The sequence below is a fragment of the Nannospalax galili genome, unplaced genomic scaffold (genome assembly GCF_000622305.1).
Source record: "Nannospalax galili isolate Female #2095 unplaced genomic scaffold, S.galili_v1.0 scaffold680, whole genome shotgun sequence".
NCBI classification, from domain to species: Eukaryota; Metazoa; Chordata; class Mammalia; order Rodentia; family Spalacidae; genus Nannospalax; species Nannospalax galili.
In genome coordinates, this window is record NW_008348218.1 from 4,008,691 (window position 1) to 4,032,327 (window position 23,637).

The 23,637-nt window shown below is 37.8% G+C and overlaps 1 protein-coding gene across 2 annotated transcripts in view; it reads left to right on the top strand.

Moving 5' to 3' along the window:
- Nucleotides 1-1,194: 1,194 nt before the first annotated feature.
- The window catches only part of Tex15 (testis expressed 15, meiosis and synapsis associated), a 78,609-nt gene continuing 56,166 nt past the window's right edge, over nucleotides 1,195-23,637 (top strand). Inside the window, exons 1-2 of one of the 2 annotated variants that reach the window (XM_029569267.1) lie at nucleotides 1,195-1,307; nucleotides 11,699-11,774. The gene's annotated coding sequence lies outside the window, so the exon portion shown is untranslated. Of the gene's footprint in view, nucleotides 1,308-1,692; nucleotides 1,847-11,698; nucleotides 11,775-23,637 lie in introns of those variants that run through there. The other variant, XM_017801073.2, reaches the window with a different exon arrangement.

The window sequence follows — 23,637 nt, forward strand, 5'->3', positions numbered from 1 at the left end:
AGGCACTGCTCTTAACTACTGAGCCATCTCTCCAGTCCCCAATATTGTCATTTTTGTGCAGAGTAAAGTTGTTCACACATCTGATCCTTTTAATCTAGGTAAAAACAAAACCTTTCCATAGACTGAATTGTTATAGCAGAAATGCTTTCTTTGTTGTTATGGGGGGGGTTGAGGAGGTTGTGGGGTTCGTGAGTTATTTTTAGATAGGGTCTCTCTGTAGTTCCAGCTGTCCTGGAACTATGAAGACCAAGGTTGGCCTCCATCTCACAGAGATCCACCTGCCTCTATCTCCCAAGTGCTGGAATTAAACACACTGCCATCATACTCAGCTCATAGACTGAATTAAAAGCACTACTTCTTGCCATGCTATATCCAAATAATAAAATAAATTTAAATTTTGCTTTATATGATTGTTGAAAAACACCTTTTGGGTTCCTTGTATCCACATTTCTGCCTGTTAATAGTGATGAATACAGTCACTCTTAGGCCTACAATTGTGAAATTCAATCTGAATGACTGGGTTGGAGGACCTGGATTCTATGATCTACAGGCCCTAGAATCAGGCCAGCATGTAAAGTAGAATTAATTTTCTAAATGCCAAATAGGTCTTTGAAAATATCATTGTTCCAGGGCTGGAGAGATGGCTCAGTGGCTTACTTGCTGTTCTTTCAGAGGACCCAAGTTCGATTCCCAGGATTCACATGACAAGCAGCACTGGTAACTCGATTTCCAGGGCATCCACACCCTCTTCTGGCTTCTGCCAGCATTACACTCACGTGGTGTATTTACAGCAGGCAAATCACTCAGACACATAAACTTTTTAAAATTATTTAAAAAAAAAAAATTTTTTTTTAATATCATTGCTCCAGACCTCTGAACTGCGAATGTTGGCTTAGTTGTGGAACATACAAAGACTGCCAAACTTCCAAGTCCTTCATCACACAATTCAGCACGTGATCCCTTTGGACCTCGTCTCTCTGAGCTAAGAGGATGTAGAAAGCTAGCATTCGTTAGGTCCACAAATGTTCCTCGACGACCTACTACTTGCACGTGACCTACGCTGCGTTTACCCCCACACGCTGAACGACTATGCGGCTGGCTTCCAGGAAAGTCCTCCCCGACCCCAGGCTCTGGCTCCTCCTGCTACGCAGGCGCAGACCTGGCCCCACCTCCTCCACGTGTTGCGTGCTCGGCGTCGTCCTCGGCGTGTTTCTGAAGCTTCCAGAGGCGTCTACACGGTGGTTGGCGCTCAATGAAGTCAGCTCGGATGTGAGTTTTAAGGAGCCGAAGGGATCAAGGAACGCCAGGTTTGTGGGAGACTGTGGTGGATGCGGTGCGGGGTTGAGGCTGGCAGGGTTTTTATGGGTAAACTGTCGAGGGGAAAGTTCTGGCTTTTTATTGGGGACCTTGGCGGGACTAGAACTCCGTACCCGCGTCGCAGTGTCGAGTGCGGGCCTATGGCGGCCACAGCGTGGGAAGGAACCAGCTGCGCGCTGATTCCCACGCTCGCACCCTCAGCCCCGGAGCTCCTGACGGGAGCCGAGGGGCGCCACAGCGGCGCGGCCCGGACCTGCGGGACAAGGGGCGGCGACTGGGCGGGCGTCCTCGGAAGCTCCAGGCCGGGCCTCCAACCGGAGGCTCGCGTGAGCTTGGAGGGGGGGGGGGGGCTCGTGGACGTGCCGCCCACGCGGGCAGCGGGGGACTCGGAGAGGGAGTGACAGCGGCGCGGGGCCGCAGTGACTGGCGCCGCCTCACTGAGGCGCTTGAGCTCGGAAGATGCCCCTCGGCGCCTGCTGCCCGCGGTCTAGCTGCTTGAGCGGGTGGACGCGGACGCGGACTCGCTCAGGTAGGGAAGGGCGGCGGCGCGGAGGGTCCGGGCCGGGCCCTGGCCACCAGTCCCCGCGCCCGAGTAAGGGCAGAGTGGACGTTGCTCTCAGTGTGCCCTAGTGATCCCTGAGTTCTTGGCTCAGTTCTTGAAATAATAGAGTCATTTGGTGGATGCAGTAAAAGAATTGGTCAGTTATTTGAAATTCAAGCCACTTCCTAGGCCGTCTGTATCCGGTTTCCTTTGTGGTTGAGTTCTTTTGAAATGCTCCCCTTCATGGACTTGGAGGTGGCTGTATGGGAGAGGGAACGTCAGGGATGTTACGAGGAAGGGATGAACGTGGAAGGGTTGAGGTTATTGTTGATGTTGGTAACTCCGAGGATGTGAACATGTAAAAATGGGGTTTGCAAGTACAGTGTCAGGCAGCCCAGCATCGTAGTTCTGTGTATGCTTTGGGGGAAAAGATGAATATAGGACTGCTTCAAGGTATAAAGTAGAAATGCCAGAGATTTATTATTTGCCTTTTACATTTTGCAATTTTCCTTTTGATTACGTGTTAAGGGAATAAAAGCGGTAGAAGTTTTAAGAAAAGTGCCCTGCAGATCACGTTTAAAAAATACTTTCATTTGTTGGCTGTGTTTAAAAGGTTCGGTGTTATTTAAAGAACATCATTGCTATTTGGAAAGGAGAGAACATTTTAACAATTGAGGAACTGGAGGAGTGAAATCCGTATTTAGAGATTTTTGTGTGTGTGTGCTTTGTCTTTGCTCATTTTTTAAAATCCTTTGATCAAAAAACAAAACAAAAAAATGTTATATTTGCTGAGCGTGTTTTAAGTATTTCAAATGTGTGTATGCTCCCTTTGTTAAAAATGTAATAAAAAATGAATCATAGTGCTACACATAACTTTTATTTTTTTAATTAAAAAATTTTAACCCTAGAAGCTTATGACACTTCCAGTTTTAGTATATGTCTTTCCATATTTTACTTCTATAGTTTATTAAAATGTTTTACGCAACTTGTAAAATAATAGCATTTTTCTTCAAATGATCCTTGGGTCTCTGAAATTTTTTATCTCAGCATACCAAGTAATTTACTTGGGCGCTTTTCAAATATAAACTTCTATCCGTACAGTACTACAGGATGACATGGTGCCTGAATGGTTAAAAAAAAAAGAGGGGGGGGGAGGCGGGGAAGCAGTCATTTTCACAATGCTTGAAAACCAGTTGTAGAAAATTGATGATTTTCACTATGCTAATTTAGTATGGTTTTGGTGTGTTCAGATTTCCTCTCTTCTTGACCTCAGAATATCTTCACCATTGTGAAGGATGACTTAGGCATGTGATGTACCCAAATGTGCTCTGATAAGTGTAATGGAATCTGAGCTATAGTCTCTGAATGTGTTGTGTATTTGAGATTAGTTTTGCTCAAAGTCTATAAATACTTTTATCAAAGATGGAAAAATAACCTTATCTTGGTCAAAACTGGACTTCTTGTTCAACAGTTATTTCTAGAATATTAGTATTTTGTTAATTGATGTGTTTAAAAATGCTTTCCTACCGTGGTTTGATTTTGCTTTACAATACTGAGTTTTGTAAAGTTAGATCAGTAGGGTTAGATTGTGAGAAATTGTTAACAGAGATAGATTCTATTTTACAAGGTAGGATTGAGTTATGTAATAAACTAAGCAAAGTTCAATACATTTTAGACTCATGCATGAGTAAACTGTTTTAATGAGCAACTTTGCCTGTGAACATAGTCCCTCTAGTCTGGTGACAATTTTACATCCTTGAAATGTGTGATCTACAGAATGCAAAGCCTTTGTAATCACTGCCCTTTGAAATTAATGCTAGATGCTCCTGAGGGGTCTCTGTAATTGCAACAGCTGAGACTTTGCCTGTATAATGGAACAGATGCAGACAGATCCTATTCCAACATAGTTTTTATTTTGGATAGCTTTGTTTAGTGCCTGTTAGACCCTAGATAAACAAAAATATTTTGATTCTTTAGGTTTTCCTGAGAAGTTTAACCTATTATAGCTCAGATTAAGGATTTTTGGGAAGAGTGATGTAATGGAGACTAGCTTACCAGGACACAAATCTAAAACTGTATACGTAACTCATTCACTCAGTCTTAACATGCCTCACGAGGGAAAATACTTTTCTTTTGCCAATAAAGTTAAAGCTTCATTCTTTTAATAATTTTTTTAGCACTGATGCTTTAATAGATTGAGCATCAAAACTAAAGGGAGTAAGTATATGAGTGAATGACATGTATTATATTAAATCAGTGGGACTACTCTGCTCTTCAAGGCTCTAGGGTGTTTAACATGAACTTCAACTGCTTGTTTGCATAGTGGTAGCTGCAGTGCCTTTGCTCACCTATCATAAGGTTGTAGAACTGTAACAATCCTGTTTTTTTTAAAAAAAAAGTTAACAAGAGAGCAGCAAAGTGGTTTTTAAATCAAAGTTTTACATTGCAAACATCCAGAGAAAACTGTTATGTGTAGATTCAATAAAGAATTGACAGCTGTGTAAAAATAATTTGACAAAGAGTTTGGTGTAATGGTAATAGCCTGAGGAAGGAAAACCCAGCAGAGCCTCTGCCTCTTGAGGTTTTTGGCCTTTGTACCATTTCATTCTCCCAAGAATGAGGTAGGACCCATCTGGGGTGAGGATCTTCAAAGGAGAGGGAGAGAGTGTCTTTTTCACAACTTAGAGCATGTTTGGGGGAAAAGAAATTCTGGTTTCTGTTACTTATATTGGAGAAGAACTGAGTTCTGTGACCTGTTTCCTGGCTGAAGGAATTGGGAGATGGAATTAGGTAGGAGAAGGACCGAAGGAAACGATTTCTGAAGCTCAAGTTCAGAGTACTCAGAATGCCAGAGTGCCATACTTTGGTGTAGTTTTTGAGCTCCAACACTGGAAAGGTCTCTAATTACAAAAATGTGTGGACTGCATTGAGTTTTTTTTTTGTTGTTGTTGTTGTTGTTGTAGTAGTAGTAGTAAAATGTATGGCTTCTCTAAATTACAGTGTGAGACTCTCCCACTTCACTGCTAAAAACAAATTGAACAATAACAGAATAGAAAGAAACTGTTTTTAGAGGAACACATTTCAGTTTTTACAAACTGAAATAGCTAGATAGTATCAGAGCTAGAATTCATAACTAGATTTATGACTGCCAATCTCTTGTTTCTTCATTAGTCCACACTTAATTGCTGTTGTAGGGCAGTGTTCTCTGTAGAACTGGCAAGTAAAACCTTTCTGAAAAAAGACATTTCAGGTTTACTAAACATTTTAATGTAAGATCTTAGGAAGAACAATGAGTAAAAATCCAGATATAGAGGGGATGGAGAGATGGCTCAGCAGTTAAGAACACTGGTTGTTCTTGCAGAGGACCCAGGTTTGAATCCCAGCACCCACATGGCAGCTAACAACCATCTGTAACTCCAGTTCCAGGGGATCCGACAGTGTCTTCTGACCTCCATGGGCATTGCACAACATGGGTGCACTTACCTACATGCAGGCAATACACACACATAAAATAAAAATAATAAAATATTTTTTAAAACTAGATATAGGAAAGATACAGGCAAATATTTCTTCAATAAATATATACAGGATTACCATCATTTTCTACCATTTAATAGAGCAAATCAAGAATAGATGAATATTTCATAAAATTAAGAACAAAATCTTTGCTAGTATATAAAATAGTATATTTGCTAGTATAAAATAGTATAAAAATATTTGCTAGTATATAAAAATAATTGCAAAAGAGAAATCTATAAACTCAGTGAACCTTGTCTATTTTTACTTAGGTTTTTTACATTCTGAGCAGTGTGTTAGTGTGAAGTCTCATTTAGTCAAGGAAAAAGAAGCAACCTAAGTTAATATCAGAAGGACAAATTTTAGATACAACTTTACAAATCAATCATTCTTTCTCTAGAAAATCATTTTCTTTGTCTTTTATGTCCATTCCAATCAGTTATGCCTGGAATCTTTCTGTATATCAGTTTTTTTAATTTGTGAAATGAAGTAACAGTATCTACTGATAAGTTAGTTCATTAGTTGGCTATTGTTGGCTCTTTATATCTTTCAGATCCAATCTAATAAATTAAAGCTAGCATTTAGGTTACCAAATGGATTGTTGTTTGCACATCTGAGGTTTTTAGTCCTAACAGATGGAAGCATATATATGCCTGTTTTCTTTTAATGCTTAAAAAAAAGATGGAGCTTCATAGTTCAAAAAAGTAATATAACTATTTAGAAAAAATGGAGGGATGTTAAGTAATGTATATTATTCTGTAAAGGCTAAAAAGCACTTCTTTGAGCATGGATTAATAATAGCACTTACATAGAAGTTTACTGTATTCGGTCATTCTGCATGTCGCATGTGTTATTTATGTATTAGAAGAAGAAGTGAATCAAACTTTTTGGAACATACTGTTGTTGTTTTCCCATTTCTCACTTGATGAAACCAAGAGACAGACAGATTAGGTAACTGGTCTAATACTGTACAGTTACTAAAAAAAAGACAGGATTTGGAACCAGATGGCTTGGATTCCCCAAACTATTACCCGAAATACTACCTTATCTATGTCAAGAATAAATCAAATATCCTGGTGTGGTGGCACATACTTGTAATACCAGTTCTTGGGAAGCTGAAGCAGGAAGATCAGGAGTTCAAGGCCACCCTCAGCTACATAGTAAGGGGAAGCCCAAACTATATCAGACCTTGTCTTTAAAACTAAGTTAAATAATCTTTTAATACTATAATAATTTTTTACTAGAAACTCATTTGCTTAGTACATAGTTTGCTGACTTCTGTTTTTCATGTCTGTTTTGTTTTCATTTTTGTCTCAAGACAAGGTATCACTTTGTTGCTGAAACTGGCTTCAAACCAGAACAATCCTCCTGATTCATTCACTGAAGTTCTTGAACTACAGATAGAAGGCAGTTAGTCTAAGAGTAGCATCATGGCAGTCAAGAAGAACATTCAAGTTCATTTATTTGCCAACTGTTCTTTAACCAGTATTTCAGTAACTTTTCTGCAGACTTTTCTTTCTTTGTCTTTAGATGGTCTACTTGGTGTCATCCCTATCAGGTTTATTTGCCTTAAGACATTACATTATTAAATTGCTTCTGAAGCGTTAGTGACAGGCTGACCTGAAGCTTGAGATCCTCCTACCTAAGCTCTCGGGTGCTAGGATTATAGGCATGTGCCACCATGTCATGCCTGAAGAATTTTCAAACATTAGGTACAATCCTAAGGGGAATGCAATGTCAGATGTAGGTAAATTATATTAAAATTGATTCTTGATAGAACATTAGTAGAGGCACATTATTGTTGCTGATGTGAAAGATTGGTAAGTGGTGGGCTGTTACCCTTTCAAATTTAAATTCATTTAAAATATTTAAAGTGAAAGTTCTGTCTCTTTCAAAACAATTTGATAAATTTATTAAGGAATTAAAGTTGTGTATTAATGGCTTTATAGGGATTGAGTCCATTACAAAATTAAGTATTTTTAAAAAATATATTTTAGGGGCTAAAGAGATGGCTCAGCAGTTAAGAACACTAGCTGTTCTTGCAGAAGACCCAGGTTCAAATCCCAGCATCCACATGGCAGCTAACAACTGTCCATAACGACAGTTTCAGGGGATCTGATGGCCTCTTCTGCCCTCTGAGGGCATTGCATGACACGGGTGCACTTACATACATGCAGACATACACGCGTACACAGAAAATAAAAGATAAATTTCTGCAGACCAAGAAAAGTGAGAAACTGTCAGTGGCTATATTTCCAAACCAAGATATTTAGAAAACTGTTACTTCATTTTTTGAATTAACACAAAAAGATGGTTGGCTATTTTAAATGAGAGGAACCTCTTGACTGGCAAGAGTAACTACATACCTCATTAAAGACAAGTCTGAGGAATACATTTAAAGTAGAAAACAAGCCAGCTGAGGAAAAATTGCTTCACTGTTGGGTAGACCAAATTAGAAGCTTGTCATTGTGTATTTTTTCTACATTGGCTAAAATGAATTGTTTAGCTTCTTGATAGTGACAAGTTTCGGGGGTAGTTTTGTTGAGAAAAGTGACTGATGTGTTTTCTACAAGGATGAAATAAGTTGCTCTTATTATTGTCCTTTTCTTCCAGGAGTTTTATGTTATTCCCTTGAAAATTTAGTCATTATCTTTAATCATCTGATTATTTCTTTGTATTTCCCTAATGTCTTTTAAAAAGTCATAACCATGACAAATTAGCCACTAATCTTATCCCTGTGCTTTTATAGTAATTCCCAATTCCTGTTTGTGTATAATTTTCATCTGCTGAGCAGAGAATGTACTCGGTTGGGACTATATTGATTAGTTGTACTTTTCTTTTTTTAATATTTTATTATTTTTATTTTATGTGCATGCGTATATTACCTGCATGTAGGTAAGTACACCTATGTCATGCAATGCAGTGCCCACAGAGGACAGAAGAGACTGTCAGATCCCCAGGAACTGGAGTTATGGACAGTTGTTAGCTGCCATGTGAGTGCTGGGATTCGAACCAGGGTCTTCTGCAAGAACAGTCAGTGTTCTTAAGCGCTGCACTCTCTCTCCAGCCCCTGATCAGTTGTACTTTTTCATCACTAGGTAGCACAATAAGCTTTCACAGTTTAGACTCTTTGGGCCATCTCATTTCTAGGACCTTGAACAGGTAGCCAGCTCTGTGTAGGGAGGAGGGCAAGCGAGTTTAGTCTGGCTGAATGCTGATTTTTTTTTCACATCCTCATTTGTTGTTCTCTATGTTCATAACCCCAGTAACTTAGAGGAAGGCATTTGTTGTAATTAATACTTGGGCTTTAAAAATAACACAATGCTGATACATAAAAGCATAGGTAATCCTTGTTGTGGAGTAGGTTGCAAGTTATCCTTTGCTGCTTTACTCCAAGGTAAAGTGGTTCTATTTCAGTCACGCTGTGGGGAATTTGTCTATTTGGAAAGGTTGAAGGAAGTATTGGGAGTAGATGGGTTGAAATTTAGCTGTTTTCTTTCCTTTCTCTAAGACCAGAATGACCTGGAACTTGATATATTTTTTTCAAAGGTTGTAAATTCCAAAGGGAAGGAAACCAAGGGAGTCCTAACCCTTGGGGGCTCCTTAACTTTAATTACTCCCTGATGCAATGCAGCTGGAATGGAAGTACTCTTGGGATAATATCTTGGGATAGCCTTTTAAGCATGTGAATTACTTTTAGCTTTACTCTCATTTGACCATATATAATTAGGTCCTTAGACTTGAAGGAGACCCTACCCCAAAGTTTTAAGAGTAATCTGTCCATATAGTATACATTAAAACAAACTTGGGGAGGGGGCTGGAGAGATGGCTCAGTGGTTAAGAGCACTGGCTGCCCAGGTTTGATTCCCAGCACCCACATGGCAGCTAACAAGCGTCCATATCTCCAATTCCAGAGGGATCCAACTCCCTCTTCTTACCTCTGTGGTCATTGCACGACATGCAGGCAATACACTCATATAAGTAAAATAAAAATATATTTTTTTAAAAGTTGGAACTTTTTAATCACTAAAAAGCATGGAAATGACTGGAGATGAACCATGGATTTGTTGTATTACTAGTCTGTTACAAGGATCTTATTACCCATGTCGTTATTACTGTATACATGAATACCATGAATAACCAGTCTGTGTTAAGATACATAACTGTACTTGTAAAATTGCTGATCTTCACAGTTTTCTACTTCCTTACCTTTGCTTTCTTAGGAGTCCCTGGAACAAGGTAGTTGCTTGAGAGTTGTTTGCATGAATGAATTAACTACGTACTCTTTGCCCTCCTCACCTTTACTTTCATAGTTTATTTAAATTTTTAAAAATTTATTAGTTTATGTGTATGAGTGTGTTGCCGGTAAGTGCACCCATGTCATACAATGCCTACAGAGGCCAGAAGAGGGTGTCAGATCCCCTTCAACAGGAATTAAGGACAGTGGTTAGCCACCATGTTGATTCTGGGAACTGAACCTGGGTCTCTGCAAGAGGAGCCAGTGCTCTTAACCACTGAGCTATTTCTCCAGTCCCTGTAGTTTTGTTTCATTTCATCCTCTGTAGGAACATGGCACCTGAAAATGAGGTTCCCAGCATTGTACATAACAGTGGGTTTCCTTTTCCAATAGTGACACTAAGAGATTACTGATAGAAAAAGAAAAAAGAAAGTTTTTATTTAGCGTAATTTGACGCTTTCCTCAGAATTCTCTCAAACTAGTAGATCTGAAACTTATGTCTCCATCACCTGGAGAAGTTGTCAGCCCACAGATTTCTGAGTCCATCCCCTAGTTTCAGTAGGTCTGGGAAGATTTACATTGTGAACAAGTTTCCGGTGATGCTGATGCTGCCACCTAGGGAGCATTGAGATTAGCTCTCTTTAATTGTCTAAACCTAGAACAGCTGATTTCATTAGTATAAGGTGTTTCATTAATGTGCTTGTTAGGTCCCACTGCTTGCATAACCAGTGACTATTAAATAAAGTTACATATCTTATGAGGTCGCTTTTTTTTTTTTTTTTTTGCAGTGCTAGGAATCTAACCACTGAGCTTTATTCCCAACCTGGTTAGCATTTTTCTCTAACTCTGTGCCTTTGAATGTAAAGGTATCTATTAATATATTTTCTATTATCTTTTTTTGATCTCTTGGGCTGAGACACTTCATTAAAGTCCTTGAGTAAGGGCTGAAGGGATGGCTCAGCAGTTAAGAACACTGGTTGTTCTTAGGAAGACCCAAGTTCAAATCCCAGCACCCATATGGCAGCTAACAACTGTCCGTAACTCCACTTCCGGGGGATCCAACAGCCTCTTCTGTCTTCCATGGGCATTGCACAGCACGGGTACACTTACCTGCATGCAGGCAATACACACATACACATAAAATAAAAGTAATAAATAAAATATTTTTTAAAGTTCTTGAGTAAAGCATATGCAAAATAGTAAATCAGAGTCTAAACTGTATAGTAGTGATTTGTTTCTTTCAAAAATTGATCTGTAATGTGTACTTTAAATATCCTTTGATTTTCTTGACTAGTTTAACAAGAAAAGATTAAAAGGTCTAGAATTTTCAGTAAGTCACACAAGTGTTTCTTTGAAGAATTTTAATGTATGAATTAGTATCCCACACATCTTACTAGTATTAGTAGCATACATTATACTGACATCAAAATATAAGTTAAAATTGTCTAACTTCACAAGAGCATGAAAGCTAATTGTAATATGTCATTAAGATACAAGTTAATTATAGTGTTTTAATGGTGCATTCAACAGTGGGTTTAGAATCTCGATTAAGGCATCAGACTTGCATCTGAAAGTGAACTTGCAATTGGGTAACCTTAGGCAACTTTCTTAAACTTTCTCAGTCTGTTTTGTCAGAAGATAATAACAGAAGGTAAAATAAGATTAAAATATACATACATATACACAATACCTAGCATGTATCTTAACTGTTTAAAAAGATTATTAATTAAATTTCTGGTATAAAAGTAGCAGTATTACTTGGCATTCAGCGTTTTTGTTGTATGTAAAAACACTAGAGCAAGCTCATCTGCTGTCATGATGTGGTTTTCTGTAACTAGATGCTACCTAAGTGGTGAGCAGACAGTGGGGCTCTGACTAGCAGATGAAAGTATACGAAGGGGAGAGAAAAAGTGAGATGAGGGTAATGAAAGAAGAAAAGGAATGGAAGGATTTGAGAGGGACACAGAGAAAATAGAAACAGGCAAAAGAGGTAGAACAGGAGAATAAATGAATGGTGAGGGCAGCAAAGAAAATGGGACCTTTTCACCATAATTTTCCTACATTGTTCTGTCTTTCTTTTTTAATAGGCATTCCTTCATCATCTTTCATGTATGGACTGAGTCCTGATCGTAACTGTATGGTGCTAGATACCATTGAAGAGTGGTAAGTATTTCAAATAATGACTTCACTCCTGTTACAGTACTGCGTTGTTGTTTTTTCGCCCTACTTAGGTAATCGGCTCTATTTTATAAATAAATACTTTAGGGATAAAAGAAGATACACAAAGAATGTATTTTATCACACATTGGAAAACTTTCCAAGTATGTAAATATCCTGGTAGTAAATATTTGTTGGGTATGATATTAATCCATTTTGGCTGCTATAAAATAATACTAAACTAGGTAACTAAGAAAGAACAAAATTCTATTTCTCAGCCAAGGCATTTGTAACTTCAGCACTCAGGAAACTAAAGCAAGTGGTTCTTGAGTTCAAGGCCGATTATCTTTAAAAAAATATTCCTCACAGACTGAGAGCTAGAAAATCTAAGTTTAAAGCACCAGCAGATTCCTTGGCTGATCAGCCTCTACTTTCTCAGAGATGACACATTTTTACTGCATCACCATGTAGAAGAGGCTGCCTATCTCCCTTGCATGCTTGTAATAGGCATTAATCTGGGGCTGGAGAGATGACTCAGTGGTTAAGAACATATACTGCTCTTCTGGAAGATCCAAGTTTGGTCCCTGGCACCCATATCAGGTGACTCATGACTGACCACCTGTAACTACAGTACCAGGGGATCTGACTCTACAGGCGCCTGCACAGACATGCACATATGCACATAACTAAAGAATAGAATCTTAGCCAGGTGTGGTGATGCACAGTTTTAATCCCAGCAATCAGGAGGCAGAGGTATTCATGTTACTTCTGTTAGATTGAGGCCAGCCTGATCTATATAGTGAGTTCCAGGTCAGCTGGGGCTACAGGGAGACCCTGTCTCAAAAAATAAAAAAATTAAAATCTTTATTTAAAGGCACTAATCTCATTTTTTGAAGCCTTTGCCCTCATACCTCAGCATCTCCTAAAGGTTCTGCCTTTATACATTAATTTTACATTAATACCATTACATTGATAGTTAGGCTTTAGCATATGAGTTTGGGGAATATTTTTGGACCATGGAAAATATTTAATTTTGTAAGAAACTAGTGCTGGAGATAGACAAGTGCATAAAGAAAGGTAAGTGGAGATGATTGAGACCTATTTATAATTAAACTTAATAGAGTGTCAGTAATAACTTTCAGAAAGTCAGGCCAGTATGCAAATACTGCTTAGAACATTTATGGTATATAGAGTTAGAATTTGCCTTTTGAAAGGATATATAATAGGAAAAGAATATTATTTTGCAGCAAGATTTGTTTCATTTTTATATTCTAATTTTTAAATTTATTTTCTGTATTGTACAAGTGCACAGCACAGAGAGCTTGGAGATGAGAGGATAATTCTCTGTAGGAGTCTATTCTCTGCTTCCACCATGTGGATTCCAGGAATCAAGCACAGGTCATCAGGCTTGGCAGCAACCTAAGCTTTTCTCTGACACTCATTTTTATTTGATTTGATTTTGTTTTGTTTTTGAGATAAGGTCTTCCTGTAGCTCCAGCTGGCCTGGAAATTACTGTGTAGACCAGTCTGATCTTGATCTCTCAGAGATCCCTACCTACATCTGCCTCCCCAAGAGCTGGGATTAAAGGCATGCACCACCATACCTGGCTTCATTTTTATATTTTTAATCAATAGTAATATTACCAAATTTCACTCATCCCGCATAGTAATCAGATGAATTGAAATTCACTCTCAGAGGATCAGAATTGGCCCATTATTGACATATATGAAAACAAAATATGAGCAAACAATAATATTCAAGACATAATTTTTCTTACATTATTTTGTCATTGGAAATACATAGTGTGTAATTGGCAAGGTAGGAGAGAAATAGAGATGGTAAACTTAGGAAGCTAGCAAACTCTTGAAGACATCAGCTTGCACATAATGTGCAGTTTCTCACATATTCCTATATGTGGAACCATATATAGGGATATGTGAATAAACAGATTTTGAAAATAGTAAAAAGAGGTTGAAGTAAGAACAAACTATTTTACAGTTTCTTGATATTTTAAGTTGTGAGCCTGAGCCTTTAATGGCTAAACCATTTCTCCAGCCCTAATTTACTACACACCTAATTTCTAACTACACACCTTACTGAAGCACAGATGCAAAAAGTAAAGCCTAGGACCAGATCAGCATTTAGTGAATGGCAGAATCAGGACAAGAAACTCATGACTGCTGACTTATACAGAATGCTTTCTTTCAAAATTCTTTGAAAATTTTTCATCCAATTTTGTTAAAGAAATTGGAAAGTGAAAAATTGGATTAAGACACAAGAAAATGAGCTCTGGGGCTAGAGAGATGGCTCAGTACTTACAAGCATTGGGTGCTCTTACAGAGGATCTGGGTACAGTTCCCAGCACCTGCATGGCAGCTAACAACCATCCTTTACTACAGTTCCAGGGGATCCAACCCAACTTCTGGCCTCCATAGGAATTGAACCACGTGTGTGCACTTACATGCAAACTAAACACTCATATGCATAAAATACAAATAAATAAATTAATTAACATTCTTTTTGTTGAATAAGAGTGTCATTAGCAGATGGATCTTACTGATAGCAGTATAGAGGAACACTCTCTGACCCTTCAGAAAAACTTATTTCAAGCTTCCAGTCATTGAAAGACAATGTAGTGTTTAACTTACATTCTTCAGTTCTCTCATCACCAGTTCAACAGACATTTGACAATTTGTACACTTCTATGTTAGCCGAGAGCATTGTATTTTACACACACATATTCTGGTATGGACCTTTTCCTTCATCCTACAGACCATAATCCTTTTGATTGTAACCTTCTAACTAAAGCTCAGTGCAACCTGGCCTACAGGAAATCTTCTAAAAGCCTCTGCTTCTGCCTTAGTGCGTTGGGCTACTATAACAGAATACCACAAGTGGGATAACCGAAACAACTGAACTTTATTTATTAGTTTTTGGGACGTTTAAGAAGTCTAAGATCAAGCTGCTGGAATTGGTATCTGACGAGGGTTGCTTCCTTGTTCACAGACAGATGTCTTTTTCTGTCTTCACATGGTGGAAAGGGTGAGAGAGGTCTCTGGGATTATTTTTATGAGGGCATCACCTATCAAGACCTAATTACCTCCTAAAGGCCCCATTTCTGAATACTCCTATTTTAACCTGATAGAAGTTTTATATTTTACCTCTTATGTTTAGTTCTTTGACCCATTTTGAGTTAATTCTGCACATAAAGTCCATTTCATTCTTTATGCATATGGATAGCTAATTTTCCTGATAGTTTGCTGCAAAACCTGTCCTCTAAAATGAGACTGGCATCCTTGTGGAATGCCATTTTATTCTGCATGTCATGATGGTTTATTTGGCACTTTTAAAAATATTTTATTATTTTTTGTGTATGAATATTGCCTGCATGTATGTAAGTGCACTCATGTCATACAGTGCCCACAGAGGTCAGAAGAGGCTGGCAAATTCCCCTGGAACTGGAGTTATAGGTGGTTGTTAGACTCCATGTGGATGCTGGGAGTCAGGCCTGGGTCCTCTACAAAAGCAGCCAATGCTCTTAACCACTGCACCATCTCCCCAACACCTATTTGGGGGCTTTTTAATTCTCCTTTTTTGATCTAGATGTCTGTGTCTCTGTACCTATACTAGGCTCCAGTGTTTATGAAGTTGCAGATATAAAATAGCTTATGAAAGTGCTTCTTGTGCAAGCCTGATGACCTAAGTTTGATCCCTGGAACTCAACGTGAAAGAAGAGAACTGACTCCTGAAATTTGTCCTCTGACCTCCACATGCACACCATGGTACAAGTACACACACACATACATACATAGAAATAAATTAGAAAATAGAAATAAATAGATTAATTCATTAATTTAAAAAAATACATTAAGCATGGTGAGGTGGCACATGTCTGTAGTCCCACCCAGCACTTGGGAGGCAGAGGCAGGCAGATCTCTGTGAGCTCAAGGCTAGCCTGGTCTACATCGTGAGTTCCAGGTGACCTGGGGCTACAGGGAGACCCTGTTTCAAAAAGACCAAAAGAAAAAAAAACCTTAAAAGTAGCATTACAAGTCAGGGGTCTCAGGGATTCAAAGTCATTCTTGGCTACACATGGAATTGGAGGCCAACCTAGCTACATGAGCTGTCTCAAAACAATTTTTTTTAATTTTTATTTTTTATCTTTTTGAGATAGGGTCTCCCTGTAACCCCAGCTGTCCTGGAACTCACTATGTAGACCAGGCTGGCCTCGAACTCACAAAGATCCACCTGCCTCTGCCTCTCAAATGCTGGGATTAAAGGCGTGTGCCACCATGTCTGGCTTCAAAACAATTTTTTTAAGAGTCAACTCAGTTGTGTAAACAAAAATAGTAATAACTGAAAATTTTTAAAAATCAGTGGTCTTGAGTAACCGAGGTAACTCAGCAGGTAAAGGCACTTGCTGCCAATCCTGAGGACATGAGTTTGAGCCTCAGGACCTACATGGTGGGAAGACAGGAACAACTACTGAAAGTTGCTCTGTGACCTCCACAAACAAACCATGACACATGCAAGTGTGTATACACACACACACACATACACATGCAAATAATATTTTTTATTAAGCTCAGTGTTCTAGCAGATTAGAACCAACTAAAGAATCAGTGAACTGGATGTTATATATGATTTTTAGATGTGAATGGTATGAATGAGGGGCTGAGAAAAATGAAGAGTAGGAAGCAGCAGAGATGGCTCAGCGGTTAAGAACACTGACTGCCCTTGCAGAGGACCCAGGCTCAATTCCCAGCACCCACATGGTGGCTACCAACTGTCTTTAACTCCAGTTCCAGGGGATCCTACACCATCTTCTGACCTCTGTGGGCACTACACCACATGGGTGCACCTACCTAATATTCAGGCAATACACTCATATACATAAAATTTTTTTAAAAGAAAAATGAAGAGTAAAGGTAGAAATTTGAACATAAGTAATCAGAAAATTTTTATTAAGGAAGTACACAGATGTCACAACAATAAAGATAAGGTGGCTGAGAATATCGTACAGCCTTTTTTCTTAATTTTAATTACATTTATTTATTTTGTGTGTATATGTGCATAAAGTGTCTGTGTGTGCACATGTGACAGCATAGTATGTGGGTGCCAGAGGACAACTTGTGGGTGCCAATTCTCTCTCTTCATCATGTAGGACCCAGGGATTGAACTGAGGTTGTCAGGCTCAGCAGCAAGTGTCTTTACATACTGAGCCTTTCAATATGAGAAGTCCATCCAGAACTTAGCCTAGAGCATCATGATGGAAGTATGGATAATAAGATTTTAAAAGCTACCAGAGAAAAATATCCACAAATTAATGACAACTAGATTAGAAATGATGTGCTTGTTTGACTGCTTAATTGGTTGAAACAAGGTCTTGCTATGTAGCCCAGGCTGTCTTGAAATTCACAAACTCTCTGCCCCCACCTACCAAGTGCTGGCATTGCAGTCAGGCAATGCCATGCCCAGCTTTGAAATTATTTCTTAAGAAGAGCAGTGAATGTCAGTAGATAATGAAATGAAATGTTCAGAGAAAATAGCAATCTAAAATTTTATACCCAGGAAAATTTTATCTAATAAAGCATGTCAACTGAAAAATAGTGTTTATCATAAGTTGTAAAAGGTTTAAAACATCCCTTTTAAAATCAGAGGCAAGGCCAAGATGTCTACCATAATTAGCTGATTCAGCACTATACTAAACACACACACACACACACACACACACACACACACACGCGCGCACAAAAATAACTTGAAAGAGAATCAGAAAGGGCCATGCATGATCACACATAACTGTAATAATCCCAACTACTTGGGAGTCTGCGGTAGAAGAATTACTGAAGTTCTGGAATTCAGATGAGCAACTTAGTGACTACTCATCACACACACACACACACACACACACACACACACACACACACAAAAAAAAAAAAAAAAACGAAAGAGGATGGAATAAAACTGTAAGTCATTACTATGCAATCATACACTGCTGTCTATAGAATACAGGTTTCGGGATACCCCCTCCCATACCAAAATATATGTATATTCAAGTCCTTTCTATAAAATGGTATAGTGTTTGCATATAACAGCACACATATTTCTGTGTATTTTAAATCATATCTAGCTTACTTACAATTCCTAATGAGGATGGAATAAAACTGTAAGTCATTACTATGCAATCATACACTGCTGTCTATAGAATACAGGTTTCGGGATACCCCCTCCCATACCAAAATATATGTATATTCAAGTCCTTTCTATAAAATGGTATAGTGTTTGCATATAACAGCACACATATTTCTGTGTATTTTAAATCATATCTAGCTTACTTACAATTCCTAATAAAAATATAAACATTGTACACTGTTGTTAGGGAGTGGCAGAATAAAAGTGTATATATTCAGCACACAGTAGACCTAACTCCATTTTTTCTTAATCTATGGTTGGTTGAATCTGTACATCTGGAACACACATATGGAAAGCCAGTTGCATTCATACAGGATATTGTTGTTTATGAAAACAAATTACTAGAATTAGTAAGAATTTAATAAAGTTGCTAGATAACCAACATATAGAAATTGGTTTCAACAAAAATTAGTTTGTCCACTAAAGTCCATTCACTCTGGTCCTACACTACTGACTTTGACTTCTGAATTCAAAGCACTTCCAGAATATGTATCCTTGGGCACATTATTTAACTTTCGTTGCACTTGTTTTCTAACTTAAAATAAGAATATCAGATAGGGACATTTTGCGAAGTGGACCAATATATTTCTAAAGCATTTAGAAGTGTCTGATAACTTCGTGTTATAAACATGTTAGGTTTTTATCATCATCATTTAAAACATACTGATTGTAAATATAGAGTAGCTTTTAAAAAAATCTTTAATTTTGTGTGTACTTGTACTTGTGTGTGTCACAATATATGTTTAGAGATCAGAGAACTTTCGGGAGTTGGCTCTTTCTTCCCCTGTGTGAGTCCTGGGAATCAAACTCAAGTCATTAGACTTGGCAGCAGACACCTTACCTGCTGATCCATCTTGCCAGCTCAAAAATATGGCTTTTAAAGATACCACGTACAGGCATATAAAAATTATAAAATATCTTAGAATAAACACCTTACAAGATTAAAAAAATACCTTACAAGATTAAAAAAAAATACCTTACAAGATAAAACTTTACTGAAAGCTATTAATCACATGAATAAGTGAAGAAATACACCATCTTCACAGATAGGGAAACTAATACAACAGGGTACTTTCTCCCATAATTGAGCATTAGAATCAGTGAAACCTAAACAAGTAGTCATGGTGACACATGCCTGAAATCTTGGCACCCAGGAAACTCAAGCAGGAGGATCATGAGCTTGAAGACAGCCTGGGCAACATAGTGAGAACTTAACTCCAAAAGGAAAAAGAAAACTAAGCAAGATTTCTTATTAGGTAAAACATTTTAAAATGTGCTTACATAAGCCAGGTGTGGTGGTGCATGCCTTTAATCCCAGCACTTGGGAGGCAGAGGTAGGCAGATCTCTGGTGAGTTCAAGGCCAGCCTGGTCTATAAAGTGAGTTCCAGTACAGCTGGGGCTACAGGGAGACCCTGTCTCAAAAAGACCAAAAAAATAGTGGTTACATACATTTAAAAAAAGAATTTTTTCCTATTTAATTTTGGCTTTTCTCAAACATACATCAAGATTTACTAAGTATAGTGTTGAAACAAGGATGCAGAAACGTATCAGTGAAATTAAAGCCCAGAATTCATACATATGATGCAGGTTGATTCAGAGATGGCATCACGTATAGGCACAGGAAAGGCTATTGAAATAAATGTTAGCACAGTTTAATATTCATCTGGAAAAAGGAGTCTTTTTACAAACCCAAGACAAAATATGAAAGTTAGGCAGGTTTAAAGGAGGGAAATCTGTGTTTTGGAGGACTAGATTGGATTTTATCTTTTTAAAATATTTCATTTATGATTTTTATCATATGTGTATGAGTGTATTGCCTGCATTTTTGTAAGTGGTACCCATGTTGTGCAGTGCCCATGGAACATCAGATTTCCTGGAAGAGTAGTTATGGATGGTTGTTAGCCACCATGTGGGTTCTAGGAACCAAACCCCAGGTCCTTGGCAATAGCTTCCAGTACTCTTATCCACTGAGCCACCTCTCCAGCCCAGATTGGATTTATCTTTATGAATTTGAGGAGAGTCATTTCTTAAAGTTGATCAAAAGCAAAACAGCACCAAAGATAAAGGAAAACATAATTGTGCCTATAAAACATTTCCGCTCAAAACAAGGAAAGGGCAGGTTTATAAACCAAGGGAAATTACTTGCAACAAGTGTAACTGACAAAAGAACTAGTATCACATATAAAGCTTTCTTTCAGATACTTAAGCTGATAGAAAGGTGGTTAAAAACTTGAGTTGGGTATGATAATACACATCTTTAATCCCAGAACTCGGGAGACAGAGGCCAGTGAATCTCTATGAGATCAAGGCCAGCCTGGTCTTTATAATGAGTTCCAGGCCAGCTGGGGCTACAGGGAGACCCTATCGCTCTTTTTTTTTAAAGCTGTGTTAAATGCAAACTAGTTGTAACAAGAAATTTGTTAGGTTGGCAAAAAAAAAAAAAAAAAAAAGCCTGCTGCTACTATCAAGGGTAAAACTATGGAGCTACTGGTACTTGGTTGCTTGCTGTATTTTCCTATTGATATGACAAAACACCTGACAGAAGCAACTTAAGCAACCATTTTAAAAGGGATACAGCCCATCATGGTGGGGAAGGCATGGTGGCAGGAGCATGAAAAAATAGTCACAGTGCATCCCTAATCAGGAAAACAGAGATGAATGCTCAACTGGCATCCTCCTTTTTCCCCTTTTATTGAGTCTGATGCTCTAGACCATGGAATGGTGGCACCCACATTCAGACTAGGTCATCTTCAGTTAAACCTCTTTGTAACACACTTGCAAATATAGCCAGAGATGTGTCTTCTAGGTGATTCCAAATGCAGTTCAGTTGACAGTGAAGATTAGCCATCTTATGTATCTGATGACAGTATATAATAAAAGTTCGAGAAATAAGACCACATAAAATTTTTTCTATGAGAGGAAGATGCCATAAACAAAATAAAAGATAAATATTATAATACATATGGCAGACAAAAATGATTTTCTACCGGAGGAAGATAACAAAATTAAAAGAAATAATGTAACTTATTTGACAGATTATTTCTTTTGTATAGTCTACAAATCATTCAAATATTTTCTGCATTAAAAATAAGTAGAGAAAAAGTAGGAACAAATGATCTACAGAAACCTAAAACTAGTTCAACCTCACAGATAATGAAAGGCAAATTAAAACTGCAGGATTTTATTTTTATTTGTAATGCTGGGGACCAAGCTTGAGGCATCATGAACATGATAGGCAAGTGCTTTGCCACTAGCTTCATCCTCATCCTCATGATGTTTGTGGGATTTTTTTAGAATCAAATTTTCAGAGGTTATATTGATGAAATATTTTAAGTAAATAAAAAGAACGTTTTCTTTTTTCATTAAAAAATAAAGCAATGATAGAGGCCAACTAGAAAAAGATGAGAAACTAAGAGACTAAGAAAGCAACACCTGAGAAGTAGCTATAAAATCAATATTGTAAAGTTATAGAAGTCTGGATGACTATATTATTTCTAGAACAGATTGGTCTGTGTATCAAATACAGGGAGGCCATGTAAGTTATGAGCCAGAAGTTTACTTATGAGACCGATGTGAAAGTCATTGATTACTTTGAAGGTTTCTCTTTAGGTTAGATTAACAAAGCTGGACTGAGGATAGTGAGAGGTGTGCTAGACAAGGCCGAACACAACCTAGTAAACTTTATTTTTTAAGTGTCCAAGTTTGAGCCTGTTCTATAGAGACTTGGGTAGAGCCAGGTGTGGTCGCCTCTAATACTAGCACTCTGGAGGCAGAGGCAGGCAGATCTCTGTGAGATCAAGATCAGCTTGGTCTACATAGTAAGTTCCAGGCCAATTGCAGCTACAGAGAGACCCTGTCTCAAAAAGACAAAAACAAACACAAATAAATAAACATTTTAAAAAAAGGCTTGGGTTGTAAATACTTGTCTTAGTATGTCATGAGTCTTTGTCACACTTAACTATGCTCTGCTAATGGGAAAGCAGCCATAAGCAATATGTAAATGAAGGAGCATGGCTGTGTTCCTTATAAAACTTACTACCAACACTAATATTTTAATTTCATATAATTATTTATGTGATCCAGGTGTAGTGGCACACACCTATAATCCCAGCACTTGGGAGGCAGAGGCAGGTGAATTTCTGTGAGTTAAAGGCCAGCCTGGTCTACATAAAATTCCAGGCCAGTAAGCTACATGGTGAGACCCTGTCACTTTTTAAAAAAATTATTTATGTCACATGAAATACTCTTAATTTTTTTCCAGTTACTTGAAAATGTAAAACATTTTAGCTTATGTAGCTCTATAAAGGCAGAAGGCTGGATCCAACCCACAGGCTGTAGGTGGCAAAGCCAAATCTAGAAAATGAAAGGTTGCACTGAAATCTCAACTGAGAAATCCTTGACTTAATCTAAGTATTTACGTTGTTTTTCATCTACATGATCTGATTTAGTCTTATTTTACTAGAAATAATTATAGGTCTCCATCATTTAGAACTCTGCAGAATACAGAATTTATGTGTTTGTGACTGAAGTTCAAAAACATACAGACTATTAACAGGAACTCTTTCATTATAGTAGTGGATACTATATGAAGTGGATAAGACTTCAAAGTAGACTTTCTTCATTAGAGTATATTCAGTGGTAGCACAATTAGTGTTATTTGGCACAAATGAAATTGTAAGAATAAGGTAAAAACAGAACAGTGTTAATTTCAGAAGACCTTGAAATCAATATATTCTTTCTGTGAAAAGGGGTAATTTTATAACTTTTAAGGTGTTAAGTAAGCTAACAAAAAGATGGCATATGTGAAAGTTTGAAAGATAACTGAAAAAACTTTCTAACACTTAAGTTTTAAATTGTCTTGAACTGCTTCCTCAGTAGAAAACAGTCACAACTGTTAGCAGTTGAGTCTTACTAAGAAAAATCTTGGACTCTTAGAGTTGTTCCATTGATGTTCCATTGAAACAGTTGTCCCAGTAAAGTCTTTATTAGTGACCAACTGAAAAAAATTTTTGAGGGGGGGATGTCTTTGTTTTTAGTAATTTTTCATGTGTAACTAATGGTTCTAAGAGTACAAGTTCCTAATTTATATAAATATTCTTAGAAAACTCAATACAAATGCCCTCTTAAACTAGAACTTGAGGGACCAGAGGAATGGTTCAGCACGACTCCCTCACCTTGTCCTTTGAGCTCCACATACACACCAAGACATATGCACACGTCCGTGCACGTGCGTGTACACCACACACACACACACACAATAAATAGAACTTGAGGTGTTTAAATCTTTATTCAACTTACAAAGATTTATTTCTTTTGCCATCAGCTTGTCTCTGAAAAATATATATAATCATTCATGATGCATGTAAGATAATGCACTGTAAAGTTAATGACATGCCCAAGGTCTCTATCACTGGTTAATTGCAGAACTAAAATAGACCTTACTTGACTTCTATTTATCTTTACAGTACTGTACTGTTTACCTTTACATTACTGTACTTGACAAACTCAAAATTCCATAGAACAGCATCAGATTTATATTTATGCTTAGTTTTATGCAGTTACTATGCACCAGGTCCTGTAACCACATAATGTAGACACTGTTGTTAACCACAGAGGAGTTAGGCATTTTTCCTAACACAGTGTTCTTTGTCGAACCAGAATTTGAATCCATT